The following is a 10,220-nucleotide window of genomic DNA, read 5'->3' as shown; positions in this document are numbered from 1 at the left end:
AGGGGGGGCCGGCCCAGTGGCGCACTGGATAGTGCGCCTCTTAGGAGGCGCGGCAGCGCTGCCGCCCGAGGGTTCGGATCCCACATACAGACCGGCTCCCGCTCACTGGCTGAGCGAGGCGTGGGAGCAACACCGAGGTTTGCAATCCCGTTGCCGGTCCCTGGTCCGGTACGGGGGCAACACTGAGGGTTGCGATCCGTTGCCGGACACGGAACAAAAAGACAAAAAAAAAAAAAAAAAAAAAGATTCAAGGGGGGGCCGGCCCAGTGGCGCACTGGATAGTGCGCCTCTTAGGAGGCGCGGCAGCGCTGCCGCCCGAGGGTTCGGATCCCACATACAGACCGGCTCCCGCTCACTGGCTGAGCGAGGCGTGGGAGCAACACCGAGGTTTGCAATCCCGTTGCCGGTCCCTGGTCCGGTACGGGGGCAACACTGAGGGTTGCGATCCGTTGCCGGACACGGAACAAAAAGACAAAAAAAAAAAAAAAAAAAAAGATTCAAGGGCTCTGTTTTCAATGCAACTTGAATTCTAGTGGGAGATTGGCAGTGTAGGAAATACAAATATGAATAAGACATGATACTTGCCTTATAAGAAATGAAAAACAGCTGTAATACAAATGAACAGTTCTAAAGTTTTAAGTGGGGAAATTCAGGAAAATTTCTTAGGGGATGTGATACTTAAATTGGACCTTCATGAGTGGAAAGGATTTGGATGAGTGGGTTAATATTAGGGAGTAAGGTGAAGACAGGAACAACTAGGTGAAAGGCTGGCATATTAGCAAAGTTTGAAAACAAAGCATGGAGCATAGTAAGTGATTAGCACTTGAGACTGATAAAGAGAACTGGTGAGCGATAAGAAAAGAAAATAAAGGTGGCACTAGATTGTTGGACAAATTTTGATTTACGTTGAAGTGCTTTCAGAAGTATGAAACCACTGTGTAGGATATATTTTAAAACTGTTTTATCCTGTCAAATTTAGTTTTAAAATGCTGTCATGAGTAAGGTTCTTGTTGCTCAAAAGTTTTTGTTTTCTAGGGCATCATTGGAAATATAGTCAATTTAATTATTTTTAAATTACTATTAATTTTTTACAAGAAAAGGTATCAGATGTTTGTTTAAATTTTTTTAAACCATTGTTTTCATTATATAGTCTTTAAATAAATGAAGGACTTTTTAAAAAATGTTTCAGAACATTACATTTCTACATGAATCATTTATGTAGTTCTAACAGATGGGAATTGCTTCATGCCATTTTTGGAGCGAGTAATATCACAGTTTTTAGTTGATTAACTGAGATTAAATTTAGCCTGAGCCCCTTGACCTGCTGGAATAGAGAATTCCAAAACTCTATTTGTTGATGTGCCTCCATGTTCTCTAGATGGATCTTAAAGCACTTAACTCTCCAGAAGTCCATTGCTTCTGGAGCACAGAGCAGTGCCCGGGGGCCATCAGACTCGTAGCAAAGGTCCTCCTTCCCATGTCTACCATTTGTCCCTCCTCCCAGTATCCTGGGGGATCTATCCGCTTTTTCCAGGAGAACAAAGCATTTCCTTAACCCCGTAATTACAAATACCCATTCTACTCTCCTAAAAAAAGAGCGAAAATAACTTAGAATCCTGCTGCGATGTCTTCACCACACTTAAGGTTCAGAGGATGTTACAATAAGATAATTTCTTATTTAGTCACCCAAGAAAGAGTCATAATTTGAATCGAATCTTCAATGATGAATAAGAAAAGGAGGAGAATACTTCTAGTAGACGAAATACTACTCCTGGTGTTCAGGAGTAAAAGTTTTGAGTGTTAAGAGAAAAGGTAGGTAGGAAAAGGCAGTTTTTCTTTCTAAGAAGTTTGGACTTTCCCCATTAACAGTTGTTTTTCGTCTATTTTAGGGAGCTTGGGAATTCCGTTAGAGGAACTTGATGGACCACTTTGCGGACCGAAAACACAAAGCTTCTGGGCCCCCTTCAACCAGAGCAGCTCTGCTTTCGTTTGTTTCATACGCAAGTTTTCACATGATTTCATCTGCAAAAAAATAAATAAATAAAATAAAAAAGGTTTTTATATTGATAACAGTATATTGAGTGTTTACTGTGTCCCCAGCCCTGTTCCAGACACTTGCCATGTCTCATTTGTTCTCACACCAACACCACAACATCCTCTGCAGATGAGAAAACCAGCTCCGGGAGATTATGTATTTGCCTAAGATCCCATAGCTAGAAAGTGGCAGAGCTGAACTTTGAGCTCAGTCTTGGCTCCAGAGACTATGCTCTCTTACCACTGCAGAATATTTAAGCTAACTTCAAGAGAAACGTGATCTGAGTTTTGACAAGTTACTTATGGCAGGTACAGTCCCGAAGCGGCTGCTTGGCTAAAATGCCCAGTGATGTCAACTCTGTCCCTGGACTTTTACAACCCGATAGGTCGATATTCAGAAGAAACGACGAAAGCAAAGGATTGAATAGACCAAAAACACACCCCGTGCTCGCGGGAGTCCCAGAATCCTCGCTTCCTCCGGTGCTGGCGGCCACAACGTAGCTTAACCGGCCGAGGCCACTAGCCCCGCCCGCCGCCGTCAGCCCCGCCCACTGCCACTAGCCCCGCCCCCGCCGTCGGTCCCGCCCTTTGCCACTAGTCCCGCCCACTGCCGTCGGCCTCCGCCGCGGAGGTCGGGTCCTGGCTGCAGCACCTCGGGGCCGCGCGTGTCGTGTGAGACGGTTGCAGGGCGCCTGGGCGGCTCTCGGGCCGGCGAGGGGTTGCCAAAGGAGTTTTAGGTATGGCCCATTTTCCTGACTCTCCCGTCCCAGACCCTTCGATCTAGTCACTCGTCTCCCACGGTCATTTCCCTTTCGGTAGCCCGCAGGAACGCTTTCCCTTCCCATTCGGTTCAAGGGGGCATACATCAGCTCCTGTTCCAGACCCCGGGAAACAGCCACAGACCTTTTCTCGTCTCCCAGACTCGTTTCTTTACTCCTTCATCCCGCGTGTCTCTTCTTTGTTCTCTCTTCTTCCTCTGTTTCTTTCTCTCGTTTTACAGTTACCCGCAAGTAAGAAAGGAGGTCTGTCGGTCAAGATTAGATGCAAAATTAATTTTATTAAGCGCAGGCTGTTATACAAATGGTTAACCTCTACCAATGAATCTTCACATGCTCCTGTGATTGGAGATGTGTTCCAGGATTTGTGGCTGATCTGAGAAGCCACCCTTCCCTCTCCCCAAACCCCTCACCCTAGTTTGTTCCTGTTGGCTTTATCACAGTGTACAAGCACTGCAGATGAATGCTTTTTTAAGGGTTAGGGATAATTGTTGCACACGTACGATGTGCCAGACACATCATTCTGGAGTCTTATAAGAGCTGTGCAGGACCATACCAGGTCTCTGTCGGCCCTTTATGAGTGTCCTAGAGTCAATGAAAAATCAGATTGGGCGATGGGGAGGGACGATTGGCCTGGTTGGCACCAAAGGAGGCCACACTCCACTACCTGATTTTCCACAGGGGTAAATAGAATTGTTATTTGTGCAACAGAACTGCGAAAAATTAATACTTATTACTCTCACAACCTAGAAGAGTCATGCCTCAAACATTTTAGTCAGTATGTACCTTTGAAAAGAGAAGTGGAGTGACTTGCTTAGGGACTGGCATTCATCAAATATTTATAGAGAATCTCTTATTTTGCCAGGCATTGTTTTAGGCATTGTGAATACAATGGTAAGAAAGACTAGCAAGATCACTGCCCTCATGAAGTTTACCTTCCAGTGAGGGAAGATAGAAAATAAACAGGTAAATAATATATGATAAGGAATTTTGGATGATGGTAAGTGCAGTAAAGTAAAACAGTATGAAATGAGACTGGGAGAGGGATTACTTTAGATTGATTGGTTAGGGAAGGCCTCTCTGAAAGATATCATTTATATAAAAACCAACCATGGAAATATTTGGGATCAGAGCATTACAGGTAAAGGCAACTCCAATTGCAAAAGCCCTAAGGAAGAAAGAGCTTGGCTCTTCTGAGGAATATCATAAAGACTGCTGTGGCTGGAATGTAGAGAAAGTGGTACAAGGTGAACTTGGAGAGATAGGTAGGGGTCAAATCATGTTAGGATTTGAAAAGAGCATGGAGAGCTACTCATAAATAAGTTTGGAATTTATTTAAAGTGGGATATGACCTGATTTACATTGTAAAAAGTTTCACTCTGCCTATTATGTGGTGAAACGATGGGGAGCAAGATTAGTAGCAGAAGGCAACTGCAGAAATCCAAGAAGGAAAAACGGATGCTGGGGATGAAGTGGCAGAGAAGTGGATGTGTGTGAGCTATATTTTGGAAGGAGAGCCTACAGATTTTGTGACATTTTTAATATAGGGGTGAGGAAAAAGGAATCATCACCCAGCTCTTAGGTTTTTATCTTGAGCTTGAGTGGATAGTTATGCCATTTACCAAACAGAAAAGACTAGGGAAGAAAAAGTGGGGAGGGAAGGGGTTTTTTACTTACTTTAATCTTTATATGTCTATTATAAACCTAAAGTAAGTTCTCTGTCTTGAGTTCTGTACAGAGAGCAAGGCACCAAAGATACAAATTTGGAAGTCACAAGCATGCAGAAAAACTCCTAGGGCAAGTGTGCTCATAGAGAACATTCCAGTGATTAGAGATAAAGCAGGAAAAGCAGCAGCAAAGGAAATAGGAATAGCAAGTGAAGTGGGAAGAGAACCTGAAGTGTGGTGGCATAAAAGCAAGGACAACAAAACACAGCCAATGATATTGAAATATGCTTAGAGATCAAGTAAAATAAAGAGATCTGTGCATTGGATTTTGGCAATGTATATAGTAATGCACCTTGACAGTGAAAATGAAGTGAAAATATAATATGAGGAAATAGACACAGCACTACAGACATCTGAAGATAATTTGCTATGAAAGAGAGCCAAGAAATAGAAGTAATAAAGGAATATCTGGGGTTCTTAAAGAGGGGGATACTTCAGCATGTTTTTAGACTAATGGAATGATCCAACAGAGAGGAAAAAATGATGGTGTAAGAGAGAGTGTATATATTTTAGGACTGAAGTTTTTGAGAAACAGAGGGAATGGGATCCAGAGAATATCTAGAAGTCTTGGCCTTGAGTGGGAACATGAATACGTAATTTCTGTTAATAAAAAGGCAGTGAGAATGGGTAGAGATGCAGACAGATGTGTAGACTCAGTGATCAAAGGTGAAAGAGTTTCTGCCTGAAATGGATTCTCTTTTTCTCAATGAAATATAAGGTATCAGGCAAAATCAGTCAGAAAGGAGGAGGAATGTATAGGTAGGAGGTTTAAAGGAAGAAGAGAAGATGTATAGTATTCATGTTGGAAGATAGAAAGCAATCAGACTAGAGAAGCATAGTAGCACAGCTGGGCAAAGTTGAGTGGCCATTTGAGACTTGTGGCCATTTGAGTGGATGGCTAAGATAGAGTGGAAGAAAAAGACCATAGAAGCCAAGGAGATCAAGGAACTAAAAGACCAGAGTGTTGGGTGGGTTAGACTGCCTGGATATTAGTGGTTAAGTTAGTGGCTAAACTAGTCCATGAGCCCAGATATCCTGACTTTTTAGCTCAGTGAGTTACCTTTTTACTGAGAAATGGTTCGGAGAATTACTCTTTTGTGCCACCTACCCTCGCAGTCAAAAAAAAAAAAAAAATGTGGGCTGATTTCTTTTTTTGGGTTGGGGGGCGTCCATACATACAAATTCTGGAGTTTCATAGGCTGATGCTCTGTCTTGCTTCTTTAGTACTTTAATAATACTTATTAATTTTTTGGCTTGGTTTTCCTTGTATATTAAAGTACAAAAGTCTGCCTACTAAATGGTAAAGGGGAGATGAAGGATAAAATTTGGAAATCCTGTTGCTTTATAAAGTTAGAGAGACCTGATCTGTATTGGCTCTGATAGCAATAACAATAATATACAGCATTTTAGATAGCCCTTTACATTTTGTGCTATGCTTTTATTTTCCTCTTACCTCATTTGATTTTTGTAACTGCCTTTTTCAGATGAGGAAATTGAGGCTCGGAGAGGTTAAGGGTCTTGACCAAGGACACATACCTAGTAAGTGGCAGAATTACTAACCACAGTGTTCTGACTCTAAGTCACACATTTTTCACTGTAGTAGTTTTGCCTCTTTGCTTCTTGCACTCCATTATATACAAAGTGATATCAAAGAAAAACTCTGCTGGGTAGAAAGTTATGACTGGACGGTGATCTCTTACAATGCAAAAAATATTTGTATGCGTTTAAAAACCCAACAGTTAATGAGATTAAATATTTATCTACCATATCTACCATCTACTGTGTTAATAAATTCAAAAACCCCAGAAACTATTATGAAATTGGCTCTGATTTAATTTAGTAGGGAAAGAGATGGGAACACAAGGCATTAAGAAGCATTTCTTGGACCTCTTTCACATCCCAAATGTGCTTCTGCAATACACCCTGTATTGACTAAATTCTATTTACAGAGGAGAATCCAGTATTTATTATATAATGGGCTCTCAATGAGTATTTGGCAAATAAAAGAATTATGATAATTAAACAAGCAATTACAATAGTGGGGTGGGTACTATGATAAATATGCAAATTGAAGGAGTGTCAGGGAAAGCTTCTTGAAGGAATAACTTCTAAACTGATGAAGAGTTAGCTGGGCAGGGTTGTTAGTGTTGGGAGGCAGTATACAGAATGCATAAAGTTTTGGAGATGTGAGGCATGGCAAGTTTGAATAACTTAAAATTTAATATGGCTAAAGTTTAGAGTATCAAGTAAGAATAAGAAGATAGGCAGAGAGATTAAGGCCTTATTCAAAGCTGAGTTTAAGGAGTTTTATGTTTTTCTTCTATGGAAAGCCATAGAAGAATATTTAGCAGAGAGTTTCTATTATCAAGCTTACATTTAAGAAGATTATTCTGCATTGTGGAAATTACATTAATGAAGAACAAGACTGAAGGTGGGGACAATATTTGGAAGGCCATTACAATATTTAGGGGAAAAAAATGATTATGGCCTGGACTGGAAGTGTTGTAATTTATCTGGGGAGAAGTGGACAAACTTTTTAAATATTTAGGAGCTTGTATTAACGTGATTTAGTAATTCATTGAATGTTGACAGGGTAAGAGATGGGGAGAAAGAATGACTTCTCAGTTTCTAATCATAGTGGATTGAATTATGTCCTCCCAAAACTCATTGAAGTTTGAATTGTGTAACCTAGTTTCATGTATTAGAAACTTAGCCCCCACTCTGACTGTTAAGAGGGTGGGAAATCCTATTATGGTAGTTGAAAGGTGGAGCCTTCAGGAGGTGATTGAATTGTAGGACCGTGCAGTAGTGAATGGATTAAAAATGGTGGTCAGGGGTGTGGTTCTGAGGGCTTTAAAAGAAGAGGAGAGTCTCTCGTTCTCTTTGCTCTCTCTGCTTCCACTATCTTGCAATGTGAGGGATCGCTGCTGCCACCACCAGATGTGTTTCTTGGACTGTGGATTTCCAAGCCTCAGAAACTGTAAGCAATAAATTTCATTTTCTTTATAAATCACTCAGTTCTGTGTATTTTGTTATAAACAACAGAAATGGACTAATACATTAATTTAGCAACTAGGTAGATGGTGGCTTCATTCTCGGAAAGAGGAAATTCTCTAAAGAAGGAACTCATTTGGTGGGGAATGATCTTAAATTTGGTTGTGCATGTACTGAGCTTAAGATGTTTATAAGGCAAGTAGAGATACTCAGTAAGTAGTTATACTAGTTACAATCTCAAGAGAGCTTTTCTAGGCCAAACTCCTCAACGTATAACTCATAACTGGAGCCATGGGAATAGATAGATTTTTTAAGAAATGTGTATAGAATGAGAGAGAAATAGAGCATAGGGCAGAATTCTGATGAACCTCAACATTTAGGGAATGAGTAGAGGAAAGAAGCCAGTAAAGAAGACAAAGAAAGGACAACGAGAGAGGTAAAGGAAGGTAAAGCAAATCATAAAATGATGTGAGAATTCAAAAGGGGAAGAAGACATCTAGTTTGTGGTATACATTGCAGGAAGCTTTATTTGGAATGACTCTTAAGCAATGGATATCATTTATAAAACAAAACGACATATACTGTTATTTGGTTGGTTTCCAACCAAATAACAGAACAAGTAAAAGCATGGGAGAAAAATTAACAGTTTTATTTGATTGAAATGTAGGATCAAGAAAAAAACCTAAAGAGAAATCTGACAAAATAGTTTGATGCCATGTGTGGCAATACCTTGGATTCTGGGTAAGTTGTTGGTAACTTTAATTTCTATAATTGAGAAAAATCATTGCAGTTGGTGCTAAGTGAAAAACAAGAATATGAAACGTGCTCTGAACCCTGCCATGCCTTATGCTATGGTTTGATTATTTATGTCTCCTCCAAAATTCATGTTGAAACTTAATCCTCAATGCAGCAGTATTAAGAGGTGGGACCTTTAGGAGGTGATTAGGCAATGAGGGTCTGCCCTCATCAGTGGATAAAAGCTTTTATAAAAGGACTAGAGGGAACTAGCTAGGCCCCTTTTGCCTTTCCATCCCTTCTGCCATGTGTGGACACAGTGTTCATTTCCTCCGGAGGATGCAGCATTCAAGGTGCCATTTTGGAAGCAGAGACCAGGCCCTCACCAGACATCGAACCTGCTGGCACCTTGATGTTGTACTTCCCAATCTCCAGAACTGTAAGAAAATAAATTTTTATTCTTTATAAATTACCCAGTCTTAGGTATTTTATTATAGCAGCAGGAACAGACTAAGAATTTGGTACCAAGAAGTGGAGTGTTGATATAACAAATAACTGCAAATGTAGAAGTGGCTTTGGAACTGGGTAATGGGTACAGGCTGGAGCAGTTTTGAAGTGCCTGCTAGAAAAAGCCTAGATTGCTGTGAACAAAGTGTTAATGGTGGTTCTGGTGAGGGCTCAGAAGAAGAGGAGAGCTATAGAGAGAGCCTCAGTCTTTTTAGAGATTATCTAAGTGGTCGTGATCAGAACTCTGGTAGAAATGTGGACGATAGAAGCCATTCTGATGAGGTCCTAGTTGGAAATGAGGAATATCTTATAGAAAACTGGAGGAAAGGCCATCTTGTTATAAAGTGGCAAGGAACTTGGCTGAATTGTGTCGATGTCCCAGTGCTTTATGGAAGGCAGAAATTGAAAACAGTGAACGAGGGTATTTAGCAGAAGAAACATCTAAGCAAAATGTTGAGGATGCTACATGACTTCTCTTGACTGCTTTTAGTAAAATGTGAGAAAAGACAAATGAATTAAAGGCAGAATTTATAATCTAAGAGGAAGCAGAACTTAGAGAGTTGGAAAATTCTTAGGCTCGCCAGGTTACAAAGAAGAAAAAGGCATATTCAGGAGATAATAGCAACGGTGTGGCCAAGCGAAATGTTTGATAAGATTAGGATGCATAGAAGGAAGCCAGATGCTATTCATCAAGACAGTGAGAATGACCTCAAAGGCATTTCAGAGATCTTCAAGGCTGCCATACCCATCACAAGCCCAGAGTACTGGGGCCTTGAGAGCAGAACAGTTTCAAGGGAGGGGCCCAGGGTGCCACGGGGCCTTGGGGCATACTACCCATGGCTGCCTCAAGTTTCTGCATCACACACTGTGGCACAGTGCTCCTTAACTGACCCAGCTGTGGCTCAGGTGGGTCCAGGTGTGACTCCAGAGGCCAGAAGCGATAAACCTTGGTGGTATCCATGTGGTGGTAGCTATGCAGGTATGCAGAGTGCACAAGCTATGGAGGCATTGCTACCTTCACCTAGTTTTCAAAGGAGGCCTCAGAGAGTGTTGGGGCCAGGCAGAGAGCTGCCACAGGGGCGAGGCAACCACAGAGAGTTTCAACAAGGGCAATGCCTAGTGAAGCCATGAGAGCAATCCTAAACTAAAAGAACCACCAGTGTGCAACTCCAGCCTGGGAGAGCCACAAGCATGCTACTCCAGCATGTGAGAGCCACTGCATGGGCTGAACCCAGCAAAGCCATAGGGATGAAGCTGCCAGGAGACTTGGGGGCCCAACCTCTGACCTAATGAATCCAGAAGACAAGACACGGAGTCAAAGAGGTTATTTTCAAGCCTCAAAATTTAATGTTATTTGCCTTGTTGGGTTTTGGACTTTCTTAGGACCTATTACCCCTGTCTTCTTTCCTATTTCTCCCTTTTGGAATAGGAATGTTTATCTTCTGTC

At 41.5% G+C, this 10,220-nt stretch overlaps 2 protein-coding genes across 2 annotated transcripts in view; both read left to right on the top strand.

Annotated features, from left to right (window-relative positions):
* Positions 1–2,072, top strand: part of SLC9B2 (solute carrier family 9, subfamily B (NHA2, cation proton antiporter 2), member 2) — a 61,046-nt gene extending 58,974 nt beyond the window's left edge. Inside the window, exon 13 of the mRNA XM_008580907.1 lies at positions 1,890–2,072. The gene's annotated coding sequence lies outside the window, so the exon portion shown is untranslated. The remainder of the gene's footprint in view (positions 1–1,889) is intronic.
* A 645-nt stretch (positions 2,073–2,717) lies between these two features.
* SLC9B1 (solute carrier family 9, subfamily B (NHA1, cation proton antiporter 1), member 1) overlaps positions 2,718–10,220 on the top strand; it is a 96,433-nt gene continuing 88,930 nt past the window's right edge. The window contains exon 1 of the mRNA XM_008580883.1: positions 2,718–2,771. The gene's annotated coding sequence lies outside the window, so the exon portion shown is untranslated. The remainder of the gene's footprint in view (positions 2,772–10,220) is intronic.

The sequence above is a fragment of the Galeopterus variegatus genome, unplaced genomic scaffold, assembly GCF_000696425.1.
Source record: "Galeopterus variegatus unplaced genomic scaffold, G_variegatus-3.0.2 Scaffold88, whole genome shotgun sequence".
In the NCBI taxonomy this organism is placed as follows: domain Eukaryota; kingdom Metazoa; phylum Chordata; class Mammalia; order Dermoptera; family Cynocephalidae; genus Galeopterus; species Galeopterus variegatus.
Note: the sequence above shows the minus strand (reverse complement) of the source record. Positions and strands in the feature narration are given on the sequence as shown.